Consider the following 20,900-nt stretch of genomic DNA (forward strand, 5'->3'; position numbering starts at 1 on the left):
ATACACACAGTTATATTTTAATACTAATTCCATCATCTCCAATAAAATACCACAATCAATGCTAGTCAGAAACTTACAGTCTTGTATCACCTCATTAAAACATTCTAAACCAATTCCATGTGGAATCTGTAACAAACAAAGCATTATCTAAATAAGGAACCTATTTAATCTATTAAGAAAATCACAGGAATCTTTTAATATTTGTGTCTTTAAGTCATAATATGGTTTCAACTTACGGTCAATATATACCACTAAAGGATAAGTCTTTGAGCCTGTGGCAGAAACATTTAACCTCGGGGGGGGGGGGGGGGTTAATCACATCTTTAGGGACTTTGGGTATTCCAAACACATTAGGGATCCTGGGGTGTGAATTTACGAGAAACTCATAAGTACTGTTATCAATAGCTCCCTGCATTAAAAAATCATATAGGGCCATATCAATCTTCTGGTACAAAATGTTTACCTCATTCCTAGAGGCACTGGTGTAAATGTCACCTTGATATAGTAAATTCAACATTCTACCACCATAATCCACCTTGTCCATGATTACTAATCTACACCCATTCAGTTTCATAACACTTATGTTCTTATTAGAAACTAAACTGTAAAAAGTGCCTTTTTCTTCTCTTGTCAAATTATAATAGGGCTTCCTTCTATGTTGTTTGCTTATGTTATCTAATTAAAATTCCACAAAATACTTGAAATTTTGTAAAATTGGGTGTAAAGGGGAATTATATACACTCTTTTTCCTCGTGGCCTTTTCACTATAACAAGCATCTTGTTTGTATATGACCTCAAAATTAACCCTCCTTAAAAACAACTTGATGTCAATCATGGTCTTACCCAAATTAAAATGCTTAACATATTATTTAAGTGTTTTAGTGTTTTTAGGACATTGGATTTACAAAAATGTAAATGTTATTTATGCACTTACATTTTCATATTTCATGTTTATATTTTAATCCACGGTGGTGCAGTGGTAGCGTTGTTGCCTCACAGCAAGAGGTTCTCCCGTTCGATTCTCGGCTGGAGTGCGGGGAGGGCCTTCTGTGTGGAGTCTCCATGGCCTCCCCGCGGTTTGTTGGGAATTCAAAAGACATGCGTAAATGGGCGTGCCTTCATTGAAGGTTGGACATCGAGCTGGCACCTCGGCATTCGTGAAAATCTACTGCCAATCATTAGCGAACCGGAGTTCCGCTGTGGCGACCCCTAACCGGGAAAAGCCGAAAGACAAACAACATTTAACACGGTTTTAACAGTGCTGTATCTTTAAATAAGTTTTGATTTTTATTGAAAAGGCTTTTTATTGGCGGATTTTAAATGATCATTTAACTTGAGTATATACATTGCACTAGAAGTTTTATGTCTTTAGTTCTGATGAAGTTCAATGTGTTTGAACGAAAGCGCTAAACTGTTGTGTTTTACTTGCTGAGATTTATTAAAGAATTTGGGATCACACGTACGGACTACTTATTTCTGCTAACTGGTGTTCCAAAGGCAGTAGTTTGTGTTTTAGTATTGTCTGGTTAACTGACTTGCTCAGAATCACACAGTAGGTAAATGCTGTATAAAGAATCAAACCTCATACCCTTTGATTGCTTACCTGCTTTTGGAAGGAGTATCCTGCCACTATTGACAGCTGACATGCAGGAGTACATTTTCCAGTTGCTTACATTCAGAATAGCAGCAAATGCAGAGATAGTCACTAGAAAATCAATATACATTATTTAACTGGAGTAATTACTACTCTTTAAAATACTTAGTAACACCCCTTAAGTGCCAGTGCTTTTCATCTGTGCAGTCAACAAATCCAATCTACATCAGCTTGTTTTGGCTAATCGCATGGTTGTTGTTTGTGTTCACATTTTGCTTCTGATTTTTAACGCATTTGCATAATTTTTGAAATTCCAGTATAGACACAGCTGCATTGCTGATAAGTGCCATAGGAGATCAACAATCCATAACATAGTAATTACAAATGCATACCTACCAGCACATTTCAGAAATATTTTCCAGGTGATAAACGAACATGTTCTAAATGCATTGTGTGCATAGTGAGGGTGGAGTTACAGCTTTCATCTTCAAAAGGTGATGACATGGTACTTAATATAAAATGGTTAACCATTTCTGAAACATACACAGTGATCTTAAAGCAGCAATATATGATTATAATTATTTTATGTTTATAATATTTTAAAATATATGCATTCTGTATTTTGTTTCTCATTTTCACCAGATCTAACATTAAATTACATAGCTTCAAGTTCAATAAGAGAAGAAAACAAAAAGAAGAGACTTTAACAAAGCAATTTATAAAGCATATAATTGGCATTTTACTTAAATCTGGCCATTTCTGTTCTGCCCTTATATTTGTTTAGTATAAACTATTAGTTATAAGGAAGTGCTGTTTTAACATATAACACTTACTGTCTTCGACTGTTCTCTAACATGTCTTACCTCATACAAAAGTAATACACTGTGTGTGTGTTTGCGCGCGCACGTGTGTGTGTGTGTGTGTGTGTGTATGTGTGTGTGTGTGTGCGCGCGCGCACGTGTGTGTGTATCATTCTGCTTGACACACTGTTTCAGAATCATGACCTTTAGACAGTAATGAGAAAGAAGCATGAGGCCAAAAAGCAACTAAATTAACATCAGATCAATATACTTCACTATGTGCTGCTAAGCATGATCTAGGCTTAACTAAAAGATGCTGCCACTAATTGTTTCATTAACAAACTGTCACATTTTATAATCTCTGCTGTGAACATTATGTAGAATTAGTAGCCCTAAGTACTGCATCTTGACTGATCATAAAATAAAATGCTCATATGAACTCATTGTCCAATAGTCCACTGTTGCCAAACTGACAAAGCCTATCAAATTATTTGCGCTACCCACATGATTATCACAAAATACCAGAAGTGCTGTAGAAGGGACAGCGATGACATCTACTGCAATGGAATTCTGTGAACCTTCAAAATTACTTCAAAGCAACTGCAAAGATGCAGACGTATTAAAATTGTGGCATTATAAATGCATGTGCATATACTAAAAATCAAAACAGTGGCCAGAATATATTTTAGGACTATAACTATATTATACCCTGCCTGTTAAAATGGCTTAGTGGATTTATTCAACAAACTAAAAACACATTTACCATGCTGTTGCGAAATTAATTCTTATCAGCTTTTAATGTATTCTTTTGTAAATCTGAGCACGTTAGGCAACCAGATCAATACTCCCAGGTCACATGTGAATTAAGGCAGCGGAATGCAGAACATGTCTGTGCATGTGATGTGCACTTGGGTATATGTCGGCATGTGCATAAATGTGCAAGTGTGGGAGAATCTGTGTGTGTGTGTGTGTGTGTGTGTGTGTGTGTGTGTGTGTGTGTGTGTGTGTGTGAACTCATGTGCGCACATGTCCACACCTAAGCAAACACAATAGCATGCTGGCACAAGGATGCATTGCTCGTATTCCTATGCCTAGGCAAACAAGTAAGTTTGGTAGAAAAATATGCCACAAAGTGCAAGTGGGTAGTGTACAATGTATGTGCACTGAAGCTCGTGCTCATGTATCCATGTGGGTAATTCACAAGTGGGTACAGGTAAGTTTGTTAACTCCTAACGCAACAACCTTCAGACCACTTACCATTATGTAATGTACCGTCACCTTATTTAACTATTAAATGTACAGTATATAAAAAATAAAATTAGTAAATACAAAAGCATAAAAAAAGAAGTTATGTCTTACCATAACATTCCATCTGTGTTGTTTATCTTCTTTCATTTATCACTGATGGGTTTGGTTCCAAGCCCTCTGAACCGAGTCAGCCTACTACCAAGTTCGTGCCGGCCAAAAAAACTCTCGAGCTAAGTCTCTACCCAGAATGCCCTTCTCCCTGTTACCTCAGATCGAGTTTGCTAAGAAAGGAAGTAAAGCTAAGGCCACTTCTGTGCAAGCACTCTAGGGCACCACTTAGACCCAAAGCATCCCCCAGGAGCCTTTGGAGGGGGAAGGAGGGTGGGAAGTGATGAATGAAAGAAGATGAACAACACAGATGGAACATTATGGTAAGACATAACTTCTTTAGCTGATGTTGTTAATCTTCTTTCCATTCATCACTGATGGGACAGAATCCCAAGCTACCTTGAGGTCCATGGGCGGCCCTTATGGAAGAATATTCCTGAGTACCATTGAGCCGAAGGCAGCTCTCCACCTGGAGACCAGGTCCAATTTGTAATGACTGATAAAGGTATGACGCTTAGCCCAAGTAGCTGCTGCGCAGATGTCATCCATGGATGCTCTGGTATGGAATGCTATAGAAGTTGCCACAGATCTAGTGAAGTGGGCTTTGACTTTTGGCATGGATTCATTATGGAGGGAATAAATGATACGTATGCAGTCCCTTACCCATTTTGATAATATAACCTTGGAAACAGCCTCTCCCATTTTGGGTCTTGAGAAGGAGATGAAAAGCTGTTTTACGGATAGGTTTGGTCCTGTCTAAGTAAAACCTTAATTGTCTATGTATGTCTAAGGTGTGAAGGCAATACCCTCCTCTATTGGCAAAATTCAAAAAGAACACAGGCAGATCAATGGACTGGTTAACAGAGAATTCAGAAACCGCTTTTGGAAGAAAGGAAGGGTTTGTTTGAAGTGACGCTGTCTTTATGAAAGACCAGGTAGGGCCTCTTGATACACAATGCCTGCAGCTCTGAGACTCTTCTGGCAGAGGTAATGGCTACCAAGAACAAAGATTTCCAAGACAAAAACTTTAGGTCACACTTAGCCACAGGCTCAATGGGCTTTTGAGTCAAAGACTGGAGGACTAAAGTGAGGTTCCATGGTACTACTGGCTGTCTAAGAGCAGGCCTGAGATGAGAGGTCCCTTTGAGGAAAGCCTTGCAAAGGAGTAACAAAATAAGAGGGGTACCATCTACACCATTGTGGAAATTGCAGCTAGATGCAGTCGCACCATAGAGGCAAAGGCTCCATTATCAAAAAACGTAGCCAAGTATTGAAGCACTGCAGTAACTGGAGAAGAATACGGGTCTAGAATGTTATCCTAGGACCAGACGGAGAACCTTTTCCATTTATCCTGGTATAGTCTTCTGGTAGATGGTTTGTGAGAGGCCAGGATGATGTCTCAAAGAGGCGAGGAGAGATTAGCTTGCCTAGCGACTAGTGGAAGTGGAGAAACCAAGCTGTCAGCTTGAGACTGGACAGATTTGGGTGAATCAACCCTTGGGGGTGAGTAATCAGATCTGGCAGAGGGTCCAGAATCCATGGTGGGTATACTCGGTGAGGCCAAAGGAAGGGGAAACAAATTTGTCAAGGCCAGAATGGGGCTATGAGGATCACCTTGCATCTCAAATGAAGAGCTTTCTTTAGAAATTGTGGGATCAGTGGGATGGGAGGATAAGCATAAAAAAGTCCTGTGGGCCAATCGCAGATCAAAGCACCCCTCAGTGACTCCCCCTCTGGGGGAAGTAGGACGGAATAGCTGCTGCACTTGGTGTTTGATAGGGAAGCGAAAAGATAGCACCAAGGCTGGCCCCAGTGGCTGAAGATTACAGACGCCACCTCGGGGTTAAGGGACCACTCGTGGGGCATGAGGATGTATCTGCTCAGTTTGTCCGCAATCATGTTGCAGCTCCCCTGGATATACGTTGCTATCAGAAAGAGGTTGGAAGCTATCGCCCACTGCCAAATTCTCATGGCTTCTCAACATACGGGGTAGGACTTGGTTCCTCCTTGCTTGTTGATGTACCAGATCACTGACATATTGTCTGACTGAATTGCAATTGTCCCGGAAGGGAGAGCCGAATGGAAGGTGATCCTCTGAGGTGGACCATGTGCCTTGGACAGTGTTTCCCTGGAAATGCCCCCCCACCCCCACCTGATCAGGGAAGCATCCATGGTCACAATGATTGTGGGCTGAGGAGGTTGAAATGGGCGACTCTAAAGATCTATGTCTGGCCTCATCCACCTAAGCAGGTCCTGTTTGCAGGAGTTAGTTATTCGAATCTGGTAATCGAGGGGATGAGAGTTCTGAACCGTTGACATAGAAGGAGCCACTGCAGAATCCGCATATGTAGCTTTGCTAGAGGCACTATTGGGATTGACGCAGCCATAGAACCTATGGCCTGAAGAACTTCCCTTGCAGAGACTGTTTGAGATAGTATCACCTGTCAGTTGAAGCCTCAGTTGATGGAGTCTGTGAACTGAGAGTGATACCAGACAGGACTAAGTACTGAACACTGCTACAATGAACTCTATTTGTTGTGCAGGGATAAAGTTTGATTTTTCTCAATGTATCGTTATTCCCAACAATTTTGCCAGAGAGAGAGAGTATAGTGCAGTGCTGTTACCAGAAGATTCTCGGTGGGGGCAGTAAGGAGCCAGTTGTCTAGATATGGAAACACCTGGAATCCTTTTAGTCTCAAGTGAGCTGTTACCACTGTCATGCATTTCATGAACACTCTGGGGGCTGTAGAGACCGAACGGCAGGGCATGGAATTGGTAATGACTGGCTCCTAGCCAGCAGTGAAGCAGACTCCTGGAGCGTTTGTCCATTTTGATGTGGTAATATGCATCCCAGAGGTCTATAGAGCACATCCAATTGCCTTCTCTTAAAAAGTGAAGGATGGACTGAACTGTGACTATCCGGAATTTGGTTTGGGTGAAAGACTTGTTTAAACTGCTGAGAATCAAAATCGGTCTCCAGTCCCCTGTCTTTTTTGGCACCAAAAAGAATCTCGAGTAAAATCCGGATCCACGCTGGTCTGGTGGGACTGGTTGGATGACTCTTTTTTGAGACAGCTCTATAATCTCTGAAGCTGCTTACTCCCTTTGACTGGGCGGAATGTCGGGAAGTTTTCTTGGAAGTATTGGCTGACAAGAAAGGGGAATGGTGTAACCTCTGGTGATAATGTTCTGCATCCAATGATCGGTGGTGACAGATTGCCATGCAGCTTGGTGCAGAGAGAAACGACCCCCGACTGCTTCCAGAGGTAAGCAATCGGGCTGCCCCTCAGGGGTGTTGATAAGGCTGTCCAGAGAAAGAATCCCTGGAGCCTTGGTTATGAGGACCCCCTCTGTCTCTATAGGGGCGTCTTCCAGAATTGTTACCCTCTCTGCCTCTGGGAGTATCATCACCATGTGTGGCACGGAAAGGACCCTGAGATTTCTTATGCCACATTTTCCACTCCTCTAATTCCTGGAGAAGGTACGTTGAGGGTTGGAAAACCGTAGGCCTATGGCAGACAGGGTTTTTCCATCTTGCTCACACCTGGCTAACGTGTCCTTCACTTTGGAGCCGAAATGGGATGAAGCATCGATGGGAGCATTCAGAAAGGAAGACTTGAAGGGATCCGCGAGGTCACAAATGTGCATCCAAGCATGACTCCTTATAACAATGCCTGAACCCGCTGCTCTAGTTGTCCCTTCGGTTGCGTGTGACAGCAATCTCATGGACGAGTTGGATATTGATTCCAGGGTTGCGAGCTGCAAGGCCACTTTGTCTCTGACTCATCAGACAACTGTCATATGAGTGTCCCAGAGAGTTCAGAAATCAAGTCCCTCTGAGCTTTATAAAATGTGCCAAATAATTCAGGGACCATATAGCAAAGGTTCCTGATACAAAAACATGCTTCCCAAGTCTGTTCACCACCCGGGACTACTTGCTGGGTGGGTGGACAGCAGGACTTTCCTCAGCCAAGATCTTTTTCGTGGCCACCACCACCACTATAGCATCAACTGGTAACCCTATGGACCAATGCAGGTTCTCCTCAGGAGGAGAAAGAATTTTGTCTGGTCTCCGAGGGATCACCTCAAAGGATTCAGGGTTCTTCCAAGCACGCTGCATGATGAGCTGGACAAGCTCGTCGGCAGGCAGTGTCACCCAAGAGGTAGAAGGCCGGGTGCGAAAAACCTGCAGGAACAGGGACTCCTCAGACGAAGGGTTGGAGGGCTTCCAGTCACCTCTCTGCTTTAACATCTCCAGGATACCTCCGAAGAAGATATCCTCAGGAGGTGACCGTGGGGACCCTTCACCATCTTCGTAATCCGTGTCTTCCGTTAAGGACTCCTTGGGTGAGTCCATGTGCTTCCTCTTGCATGTCTTCTTTCAAGGGGGCTCCTCAGTGGAGGTCTCTGAGGAGGACTCGGAAGAGTGGGTACCCTGAACAGAGGTGTCCTGCGGCTTCTCTGCCCGATGTCCCGGGGGGGTGGTGGTCTGTGACAGCTGTAGCTCAGGGGGTGAAAACTGGGGTTCCAACATCAAAGGAGTGCTGACAGAAGTAAGAGCCCTCTCCATCGTGTGGAAGGCAGGCCCGCCCAAAGAGGGATGGGAGCCCGGAGCGGAGAAAGACAACCTCGGGACTGGGGTCACACTCCACTCTGACGAACCCACCCCCACGGATGGAGCCTCAAGCAGGATTGGCGCAGATCCAGCCATCGGCGCCGAGGATGGAACTGAAGAGAGAGGTGGCTCCATACCCTGGACTGACGTGCCCATCCCCCAATCCCCAGATTGAGGAAGGACTGGTTCAGCAGGAACCGAAGACCAAAGGGGCAAACTCGGAGCCTGAGTGAGATGCACCATAGGCGCCAAGGTGATGAGTTCCAAAAACGATGTCGGAGCAGAAGGCTTCGGAACTGAAATGGTCGAAGGAGGAGTGTAAGATGGAGTCCATGGATAAGGCAACCCAAGTCCTGCAGGTGGATGGGTCTTAAAAAGTGAGGGAATCCCCCTGGCTAACAACAGCTGGTCTACAAGACACACCACTTCGTGTTCCGAAAGGCTCCTGGTGGAGCTAATGGATACTCCAGATGGAGAGTCAGGACGTTCGAGGAATGGGCTATATACTTGGCCCAGAAACAGATCTATGGAGGGGGAGTATCGGGTCCATGGTGCAAGGTTTGTTGACACCGAAGTCTCTAGTTTCGAGACCAGAAGTAAAGGGGTCAAATTCAGTGAGGTCGGTACAAGCTCAGTGCCGAAGTGGCACTTGGAGCTGAAATGGATGGTTCCAAAATGGAAACTAATGGCATAGTCGTAGGTGTGGCCTGAGCCAAAGTGGCCACAGGTGCCAAAGTTGAAATAGGTATAGTAAGGTCTATGATCGGTGCCAGAGGCAGGACCGATGCCAAAACAGGCGTCGGTATCAAAGGTTTTGAGATGTTCGGAGCCGAAGAGACAGATTTATGCTCCTGCGATAACTTAGGGACCTTTGATTTCCCAGGCTTGCTCTGATCACCCGATGGTGAAGAAGGAACAGAGTGGGATCTCTTTTTGTCCTTAGAAGGAGGGGTTGAGACCTCCATTGCAGAAATGTCCTCTGAGAAGGGAGACTTGAGTAACCCTTTCAGAATGAGTTTATTCTTGCGCTCATTAAGAGTGCGCTGGCTGAAACTCTGACAAATGTCACTTGGAGGCTGCACAGAAAGGTGGGCCACTCCCTAACAGTGTACACAGTCATCATGAGAATCACTGTTAGGTAACTTGCCCTTACAAGAAGTACAATGCTTAAAACCTGAAGTACCCTTCTTATCCGACATCTTGGTAGAAAAACACCACAGGTCAACTGTATAATCCAACTATAATGAAGGCAACTCCATAAAAAAAGTTACAAATATAACAATACACTGGTATGTGGAGAAGAAAAGGGAAACACCTGAATAAAAGTCAACACTAACAGGTTAAACAGGAGAAACAATACCAACTATGGTATTGAAGAAATACCAAAAGGGTAAGGAAGGAAAGGCCATACCAACAATGGTACTTGAAAGTTTACCAACTGTAACAACGGGTAGAGAGGAAAGAACAAGGTCAGACAGAAGAAACGACACTAAAAATACTAATTGCTTAATAAAATATGAAGATATCCAAAAATTTTTACACAAATATCAAAAAGGTTTCACTTAGCTGAGAGCTCGGCTGAAACGTGGCTTTACGGCTACGTGGCAAACAAGATCTGAGGTAACAGGGAGAAGGGCATTCTGGGTAGAGACTTAGCTCGAGAGTTTTTATGGCTGGCGCAAACTTGGTAATAGGCCAACTTGGCTCTGAGGCTCGGAACTGAACCCATCAGTGATGAATGGAAAGAAGATTAACAATATCAGATCATGTTTTACAGGGGGCTGTGTTCCCCTGCACATCGTCCCATCCCCCAAAGTTAAATGTTATTATTTCTAAGTGAGACAACACTTTGAATAAGTGAATATCATTTTCAGAAGTACACAAGGCTTGGAGTTAGTGTATTTAAGTTGGTGGGGCAAAAGCCTCCACATTCCAGGTGGTGGTTGTAACTTCCTTGGAACAATGTCGACTGCACTTTTGTGAAGTGAAATTATTACAATTTTAATGCACTTCTTCTCCTTTGTTGATGAAGTATTTATTCACTGCAATACAACTGTCAGTTCAGGAGTCAATGACTGTACAACAGCTGAATCAGCATATGTCCATAAGAAACAATAAGGAAAGGTTGTGTTCACTGTAGCTCTGTCTCCAGGTACGTATCATGGGGGTGGGGAGCTGTTGTAGTTGTACAGACCACAAGTGGGAATCCTGGCCACGTAGATAAATCTGAATGCTTGGAAGTGCAAAATATGGAAAGTGCAAATTTAATAGCGACTTTAAAATGGGAACCCATTAGTATTCTGTCCAAAACAAACCTAGGCAACACGTGCTCTTGTTTTGAAATGAAACGTTTATTTATTTATTTTGTTAACCAGGAAAGTCCGACTAGACAAAAAAGTCCATTTTCAGGGGAGTCCCAGGGAGAAAAGCTCTAAAGTGTTACATATTTACATCAGATCAGATGACAGAGTTACCAACAGTAATGTATATACATAGGGCCAATAACCTGCCACTCTGTTGCAGCAGATGTTTAAACAACAGGGATGGCACAATGGTGCAGTGGTTTGTATTGTCACCTCACAGCAAGAGGTTGTCCTGTTTGATTCTCGGCTAGGGTGCCTTTTGTGCAGAGTCTGCATGTCCTCCCCACGTTCATATGGGATTTCTCCAGGTGTTACAGTTTCCTGCCACATTACAAAGACAGGCATCTGGAGCATTTCTCCCTGGGCCTCCACTGAAAATTGTCTCATTCTATGTCGGACTCTCCCAGTAAACAAATGTTAAATAAATAAAGAAATAGACTCTTCTCACACATTTAGTAATACAACAGAATCAATACATACAATTAAAATAGTAAAAGGAAGTATCAACACATAAGTTAAACAAATTAAAATAGTAAAAGGAATTAACTGGTATACCTCTGTTTGAAAAATAGCATATAAGGATATCAGAGGTGAAAGAGCAAGAATGAATAAAATAGGTAACTAAGAAGACACCTAATAAAGAAAACCAAGTATTGTTGAAAGAAATGATGGGCTGCTATAGAGCAGCTGAAGAGCTGTAAAAATATTAACTATAACTATATTTTAACTATATTTAAATATTAACTATATTAACTGTAACTACTTAAATAGTAACTATAACTACTAGATCCACCTCCTTAGACCCCTCCTTTAATATCATGCCCACTAACAAATCATTTCTCCCATAGCACACACAAAACTTCCTGGTGTTGAGACTGACAATAATTTGAGATGTGACACTCACATAGCCCACACTATCAATAAAGTATATAAGAAACTGGGTACCCTCTACAGGAATAGACAGTTTCGCACCAAACAAGCAAAAACCACTATATCACATACCCATACCATCTCCGCCCTTCTATATGCCTCCCCTATCCTTACCAATCTCAAAAAGACTGATTTAGCAAAATTAGAATCCTGCTACAATAAAATTGCCAGGTTTACCTCTGACTCCCCTTATAAAACACACCACTGCACAGCTTTAAAGCAACTTAACTGGCTAGAAATTCCCCATCTCTTGCAGCACAATCAACTTATGTTAGCTCATAAAATCCTACATCATCCTCAGAAAACCCCCTCAATGTAAAACCTACTTCAACCTTACTCTAGTAAAAGGACTCTCCGCTCTAACAATAAATTCCTTCTAGAAGTTACTAAACCCAACAACACAGTAGGTAAATCTCTCTTTTTCAGTTTTGTGTCCAAAATATGGAACTCTTTACCACGACACATAACTTCCATACCATCAATATCTCTGTTTAAAAAGTCATTAAGAACATATTTTACAGGTACTTGGCTCTCCTGTTGTACTGGTCCAGGATAGTCCTGCCTTCATTTTCAGTATCAGTCTGAGGGTTAATAACTCATGTCTTTGTATAAAGGGTAAAATTTGGACTCGTACATTACAATACTTGTTTTTTAAACTAACATATATCTGTAGGTACCATTTGTATCTACTTGCAAATGCTGGATTATTTCTGTGAATGCTCATAATTACTGTGCATACTGTTTTCTTTCTTGACACTATTATTATGTATCACTATACCAACTTTGTACTTTATTGTTATTTTGTGGAGCCTTTCTCCCCGGGCCTCCACTGAAAAATGGAACAGTGTCCAGTGGACTTTCCCAGTTAACAAATGTAAAAAAAATAAACAAATAAATGAATAAATAACTAAATACTGAATACAGAATGTGGAGAGGTATGCAGTGAAAGGGGAGAGGGACAGAGGAGAGTGTTGAAAAAGGTTTGAGGTGGAATGGAAAGAGAGAAAGGAGAGTATGGCGAGGGGAGAAAATGGGAAGAAAGTAAACGTTTAACAGTAGGGAGAGAAACAGTGAGTTGGACGCGGAGGAGTAGTTAAAGAGAAAACAAAGAAGAATAAAAATGCAGACCTGTTAGTTTCACCCTGGTGATGATGATAACCAGCAAGCAAGCATGCAAGCTGATAACTGTGCTGTAAGAATAAGATGTCTGCATACATTTCATGTTCCAAACACACTGCCCTCATTTCTCTTTGTGCATTACATTCCACGGCCAACTAATTTACTAAGAAGTCCCTTTCCAATAACCATTAAGTAAACCTAATCCAGCTTTGTAAACAAGTCAGCCCTTCTGGCAAGATTACTTTCAATTCAGCTGAATATAACATGTTGTTTTTAATTTTATATGCGCGATGAAACAATATTATTGTTCTCCACAAGTTTATCTGTTTAATACTTAGAAAAATCAATATCAAATGAAATATTATTTTACACATTTATTTTTCATTAATTATGCTACCCTTGAAACCTTTTCCTTTTGAATCCATGAGAAAAATCTTACGCTGACAGATCCCGGCTCTCCTCCTGGTGGCACAAAGGGCATACGTGATCAATGAGCATGTCTACAAAAATTTAACCATGTGATGCTATTTTATGCTTTCTTGCAAGCTCACAATCCTTTTCTTTTTTTATGTGCTTCTCTTCTGGTCTTCTGCCATTTCATATGCAGGTGTTAAATAACTTCTAGGAGATACACAATTTGGTATTATGCCTCACCCAGTCATAGAGTGATGTTTACAGGATTAGTCTTTGGGAGAGTGGTGCAATCAGCCACGCCATCCACTGCTCCTTTGGGACCATAGCTTTGTTTGGAATGCCTGCATTAACTGTGTGAGTCAATTAATGGAAACTACCAAGCACCTCACATATGTGGCTACAGGCAAAGTCTGCTCAGGTTCCTGCATTCCCACTTCCCATGTGTTTCTTGATCTGGGGAACTTACCGGGAGCCGTAAAAGGGTTGTACCTCGTAAGAATGTTTTGCACAGCTTATGGGACATGACATTAGAGCCCAACTCTCCCACATGGAAATTGGAGATGGCAGCCAGTTGGACCCTAATGGTAGCTGCAGCTGCCCCTCGTTCACACGTTTTGGCCAGGAAATCAAGAATCTTGGAAACAGGAGCAGTGAAGGGATCAATATCATTTTTCTTTGCCCAATAAGAGAACATCTTCCATTTGCTATCGTAAATCTTTCTGGTAGTGGGCTTGTGAGAAGACACCAGGATGTGCTTTACTGCCAGGGAAATGTTGGGGAGCCTGACTAAGACTGGGAGTGGAGAAACCAAGCTGTCAGCTTGAGAGTTTGCTCGGGAGGGGTGGACCATGCATGATTGATGCATCAGAAGGTCCGGAACTGGGTCCTGTATCCAAGGCTCCACTTGTAGATGATGGCAGAGAAACAGGAGCCATATCTGATGAGGCCAGTAAGGAGCAATGAGGATGAGCTTGCAACCCAACAACTTTGCTTTCTGAAGTACCTTGGGTATGAGAGGAAAAGGTGGAAAGCCATAAAGTAGTCCCGGAGGCCAATCCCTGGGTGAATGTCCTGGTGGGGGGACTAAGGCAAAATAGCTGCTGCATTTGTTGTTGAGGGGAGTGTCAAAAAAATTGCAGCATGGCTGGCCCCATTTGCAAAAAATCAAGTTCGCAACTTCTTGCTTCACGGACCACTTGTGAGGCATAAGGATAGCCCTGCTGAGCCCGTCCACTATCATGTTGGATTTCCTGGGAATGTGTGTCGCAATCAGAAAACGTTGGGAAGACATCGCCGAAGGGCCTCCCGACACAAGGGGTAAGATCTGGTCCCACTTTGTTTGTTGATGTACCATACCACTGACATATTGTCTGTCTGAATTGCAATAGTTCCAGTAGGTAGAGAGTCTTGAAGTGCTTGCAATGCCAGAAGCACCGCTCTCATCTCTAGAACATTGATGTGCAAGTGGTACTTGTGTGGCTGCCACATTTCTTGGACAGTCTGTACCAGATAATGCCCCCCACCCTATCTGGGAGGTGTCTGTGACCACTGTGGCTACTGGTTGGGGGTCTAGATAGGGTCTGCCCAGAGTCACCTGGGGGACACAAGCCACCATACTAAGTCCTTTTTGCAGGATTCTGTGATCGATATCATATGTGACATTGACAAATCCTGCAACAACCATTGAGCGAAAAGAAGCCACTGCAGAATTCTCATGTGGAAGCGAGCCATAGGGACTAGAGTCATTGCTGCAGCCATTGAGCCCAGGATTTTCAATACCTCTCTTGCCTGAACTCTCTTCTATTTCATGAGGAATGAAACTTGCTGACGAGTGGTTGACACCCTGTCTTGAGGGAGCTTTGCTATCATGGCTCTTGTATCTAAGTCTGCCCCTATGAAGGTAATACACTGACAAGGCAAAAAGGCAGACTTTTCGTAGTTTATGATGATGCCTAATTGGGAACAGGTTTGAACTGTGTAGTCCCGTGCTTTGATCAGTTGATGCTCGGTGGTAGCAATGGGGAGCCAGTCGCGTAGATATAGAAACACCTGGAATCCTACACGTCTCAAGTGAGCCGGGACCACTGCCATACACTTGGTGAACACCTTGGGAGCTGTGGTGAGACTAAAGGGCAGAGCTCTGAACTGATAATGACTGGCTTCCAGCCAGAAGCGTAGGAATCTCCTGGATCGCCTGTCCATTTTTATGTGGTAGTACGCATCCCAGAGATTGATGGAGCACATACAATTGTCCTGACCCAAAAAGGGAAGAATGGACTGCAGTGTTACCATCCGGAACTTCATTTTTTTAACTGATTTGCTTAGCTTGCTGAGATCCAAGATGGGTCTCCAGTCCCTGTCTTTTTTGGAACTAAAAATGAGTAAGTTCCGGATTCAATTTGGTCTGCGAGGACTTCTTGGATGGCTTTTTCTAGCAACCTTTGTACTTCTAGGTTTGCTTGATCCCAAAGACTGGGTGGAACGTCTGGGATTGACCATTTTGTTCTTGGGGGGGGGGGGTAAATGGGAAAAGGGAATTTTGTAACCCCTGGATATTATTGACAGTATCCATGCATCTTTCGTAATAGTTTGCCAGGCTGTTGGGTACAGTGATACTCTGCCCCCAATTACCTTCAGAGGCGGACAGTCAGGCCTCCCTTCAGGAGTGCTGGAAGGGCCTAGCAGAGAATGTATCTCTGTTGCCCTGCTGTTGCGGACCCTCCTGCCACGAGGCCGGCGTCTTCCATTATTGTTTCCCCCTCTACCCCCTGGGGGAAAATTGTCCATGTGTGTCAAGCTAAGCTCCCTGGGATTTTTAAAACCACATTTTCCCACTCTTCTGACCTTTAGGTTAGGGCCTAGATGGAGTGTAAAAACAGACTCCCATGGCAGAGAGAGAGTCTTGCCATCCTTTTCACACCTGGTGAGAGTCTCTTTTACCTGAGGCTCAAACAAGGATGAGCCATCAAAAGGGGTATTAGTAAAGGAGGACTTGAAGGGTTCCACAAATTGACAAAGGCGCATCCAAGAGTGTCTCCGCAAAGCAACTCCAGTACTTGCTGCCCCACTCGCTCCATCTGCCGCATAAGAAATGAGCATCATGGAGGAGTTAACCACTGAAGTCTAGGTTGCAAGCTGGGAAGCCACCCTGTTCGCAACTCCCTCAGCTGTAGGATTGTAAAGGGTATCTCCCAACTCTTTTAGGAGATCCCTCTGAGATCATGTGAAGTGTGACAAATAATTCAGCGACCTGAGTGTAAAGGTCACTGAAGAGAACATACGCTTCCCATACCTGTCCATTGTACGGGACTCCTTGTTTGGCGGATGGACAGATGAAGAAGTTTCCACAAGTTCCTTCTTAGTGGCTGCTGCCACCACCATAGCATCAACAGGAACCCCTCTGGAAAGAAAGAACGTGTCTTCAAGGGCAGTTAGAAATTTATTTGGTCTCTGCGGAACCTGTTCCATGATCTCTGGAGTGCTCCACGCCTTCTGACTCACTACAGACAAAAGTGGGTCAAAAGGCGGAGACACCCAAGAGGTGGAGGGTCAGGAACCAAATGCGTCCAGGTAGAATGACTCATCCTCAGAAGGGGCTAGGGACTTCCAGCCACCCCTCTGTCTAAGGATTTTCAAGATGTCCAAAAAGGAGACATCCTCAGAGGGGGACCGTGGGGACCCATCCAATTCATCCAAGTCTGTGTCTGAAGTGATGGACTCAGGGGAGTCCAGATGCTTCCTCTTACATTTTTTCTTCCGAGGGACCTCCTCTGAATGTTCAGGGGAGGTTTCTGAAGAGGTGGGGTCGCCCAATGGGGCATCCTGGGGCATATGTTCCCTACTCATGGAGGGAGGAAGAGGTCAAAGGCAGGCACAGGCACCGAGGGAGAAGGAGCCGATGGAGCTGGGGGTGGAGCATCTCAGGGGACAACATGCTCCTCATCACCTCGAAGGCACCACAGTCCTGAGCCGAAGGAGCCTCTGGCTCCGAAGAGCCCGGAGATCTCCTGCTAACTAAGAGTGACAGCTCCGAGGCTGATGTGGGAGCCAAGCTCACCTGTGTTGAAGCTCTGAGAGGGAGAGCAGGGTCGGACAAGGGCCCGATGCCACTTCCCCCTCGGAGCTGACAAGAGAGCTTCAGCGCCCTGATCCCACAATGGACTGAGACATCGAGGAGATCGGAGTGGGAGTCGGAACCAATAAAGGAGATGTAACCGGAGCCAATGGTTCCACTGCCACGATGTCCATGCACTCCGGCTCTGATCTCAAAAGAGTCGGAGGAGGAATCGATAGAGAGTCTGCATGGGCTGAAGGAGCCAATTCCTTATGGGCTGGGCTTGATAGCAATTTGGCAAGTGCCTGTGACTTGAGGAGCCTATCAACCTCTCTCTCCACATCATGGTCTGAAAGCCTGGAGGACTGAGAGGAGGACTGGTGACTGCCTGCCACAGATTGCAACCAAGGAGACTGTGGAGCAGAGCGCACCGGCTCCAAAGAGGGAGACCTGGTTCTTTTACGGGCCCGGACTGGCTCCGAAGTCACTGATGGAGCAGCCGGAGATATAGCTTTGTCAGAACTGACACTGGGAACCGACAGAGCTGAGGATTTGTCAGCAGATTTGGGTTGCTCCGAAATCGGATGTTTGTCAGACTGTTTTGCTAGCTGAGGAACCAGAGACAAAGGATCCTGAGGGTTTTTCAAGAGGCCACGCAGAATTAGTTTATTTTTTTCTCTCTTGCAGGACTCTAGAACTGAAAGCATGACAGACAGAACATGAGTCCTGCAGATGAACAGCCCCTAAACAGTATACACAGCTCATGTGCCTGTCAGTAAGGGACATTTTTTGGCAGCATGAGTCGCACTTCTTAAAGCTGGAGGGTTTTGACTCTTTGGACATGCTGGATAAAAAAGGAAGACACAAACCACAAAAATAAGGCTGTAACGGCTAGCAATACACAACTACAAACACTACCAACAAGCAAATATATCTTTTTTTTTTTTTTTTTTAAGAAAAAGAAGAAGGAGGAGAGCCTCTAAGTAAAACGGTGACTCCTCCAATAGGACAGCCTCTAACTTAAACAGCTACTCCAACAGATAGTAAGGAAAGAAGAAACGAGCCCTCTAAGTTACACGGGCTCAAGGGAAAAGCAAGGCCTAAGAAAACGATGGCCAAAAAGAACCAAAAAACAATAGCAGAGGAAGGTCAGAACTTTGTTAGTCTAAACGAGGACTAAGATAGACATCAACAACGTAATTAAACTGCTAATAATCCTGGTAAAAGAAGACAGCAAAATATGAAAAAACTAAATACTTAGCCTGAGCCAGTAATTGCAATCTCGACACTGCAAGTGGCAAATGAGATCTAGGTAGCTACCGCTAGGCATGTTGGGACAGGGGTTAGCCTCGAGCCAGTATAAGCTCTTGCAATATAGTAAACGGCTGAGTCGGAGCCGAACCCAACCAGCAAGAACGAAGATGAGATGGGGACAACATAACATCAACCTTTATTGTCTGTCACTTAAAAAATAAAACTGGTCAACAAAATGGCTCAGTTATTAAGGATCCTATTACTCTTTCAGGGATCAGGATTAAATCCAAACTTTCAGTTAGTCTTGGTGCGAAGGCTGCATATTTCCCTATTGACTGAAATATTTTTGTCTGTGCAGCTGGGGACAAAGTTTATGAAATGTTCCAAGCATTGTTAGAAAAGGATACTTACACAACTCAAGAAAAGTTAGTACTTTTAGCAATGAACAACCATGTTATGAAGTGCTTAGATTTAGAAAGGCTAAACAAGAGCCCATGCAACACTGAAAATTTACTACACTAGACTCACATTTTTTGACTACAGACTATAATTTTACATTAACTTGTGATCAGATCATTTAATGTTGTCTGGCATCCCAGCAAACAGGAGTTGTTGAATACCCTGATTACTTTACAAGACAGAAACAGAAAGAATGTCTAGAAGCTGAGCATGAAAACAAAGCAGCTCTGCAGAGCAGAGAAGTACATATTGGCAGGAGACAACAGCTGGCTGCTCAGTAGCAAAATAAGATAGCTTTAGTGGTTCAAGTCTGCACTAAGGAATGGTTTTATCTTGTTTTACAAGATGCAGGCCGATTCGATAAAATGATCATTATTCTCTTTCTTGTTTCTCAGGTCTGTCTTGCCTTCCTGTTTGTTTGTGTCTTTCTGCTTTTCCCGGTTAGGGGTCGCCACAGCGGAACTCCGGTCCGCTAATGACTGGCAGTAGAGTTTTACGTGCTGGCTTGCCGGGCCCAACGCACAACCTTCAACGAAGGAACGCCCATTCACACATGTCGCCACACAGAAGACGCTCTAACTGAGAATCGAACGGGCAACGTCTAACTGTGAGGCGACAACACTATATTGTCTAAGTATAGTGTAGTGTAGTTGTGGTTCATACCTTTATTTATTTACTTACTTGATTAGTCACTTACTCACTCTTGATGTCACTATCCTTGCTTCTTTATTTACTCAGTTCTTTATGTACTTACTTCATCTCCTCCTCAAATCTGCTTCTCAGTGTTCTGCTGCTATCCTACAGAGTCATCAATTAGGCTTTTCAATGGCTTCTGCTCGCTGACATGCTGGTTGGCAGTAAATTATTCAATCACAAATTAAGGACCTTTACAGACACTGAAAAATCATAACACAAATTATCTGAATGTCAGATGAAAGGGACTATCTGACATAGATTATGCTGAAAAGACTTACTCAAATGAAGAACTCCCTACACAATTTCATAAGAGCAAGCAAAAGGATGAGAGAATGACAGAGTTAAGGTTATCAACGGTATAAATGACAACAGGCCTATAAAGGACATACATTAAACACAGAAATAAAATACTTGCCTCATATTAATAACTTAAACATAACAGAGTGTTAATGCATAGAAAAGGTTGCAACAACTTCCCACATAAAATCATATGCACTGTGAAAGGTAAAATGTGTATGATTTCTGAAAAGACAAATCACTCAACAAGAATGGAGATATCAACATCATGGCAGGATAAACTCTTCACGGCAAAACAAAGATTAGACTGGTAAAACATCAGAAAGAGACACTTTCAAAATAAAAAGATTAAGAGTATGGCAAAGACTCAATATCAGTTACTAGAGCTGAAAACTCTACGAAACAGGCATATATGACATACACCGGTCTGAAGAAAAGTAAACATGAGATGCAATTCTTTTGAAGAAATTCAAAGTTAAACATGCTTTGAAAATCCAGCACAAGCCTTCATTTAAATCCAAAATACATTATAACAGCATCTGTTAGTAACAGTCAAAGCAGCTTATGTGAAAAACACTTCTGTAGACAACCAACTTAAATGTCTGTAAAAAGAAGAAAATCTGCAATAAGTTAGCAGAACTATATGTGACTATGTTCCAAAACTGTGCAGCTCTCACACTAATAATGACTACAGAAATACAGGAAAAATGTAAAAAGGGTCTTCCTATTACAGAAGATGAAGCATCTAGTATCAATAATACTTACCACTGAAGGACTAAAACTGAGTCACATGTCCTCAATCATAGCACGTTAAAAGTGAAAGGGATGACATCACAATTCCAGCCTCAATAGTGTAGCTTTAAAGGCACAATATTGAACAACCCTGCTTGTTTACAACAGAGATTCACAGAGTGAAAACACAACACTCATCTACTATGAAAAAAAAAAC

The 20,900-nt window shown here is 43.2% G+C and overlaps 1 protein-coding gene across 1 annotated transcript in view; it reads right to left on the reverse strand.

Annotated features, from left to right (window-relative positions):
* Positions 1 to 20,900, reverse strand: part of DUSP3 (dual specificity phosphatase 3) — a 720,871-nt gene that overhangs the window by 234,082 nt on the left and 465,889 nt on the right. The gene's annotated exons all lie outside the window — the stretch shown is intronic.

The sequence above is a fragment of the Protopterus annectens genome, chromosome 13.part0 (assembly GCF_019279795.1).
Source record: "Protopterus annectens isolate FY-2018-M chromosome 13.part0, PAN1.0, whole genome shotgun sequence".
Lineage (NCBI taxonomy): Eukaryota > Metazoa > Chordata > Ceratodontiformes > Protopteridae > Protopterus > Protopterus annectens.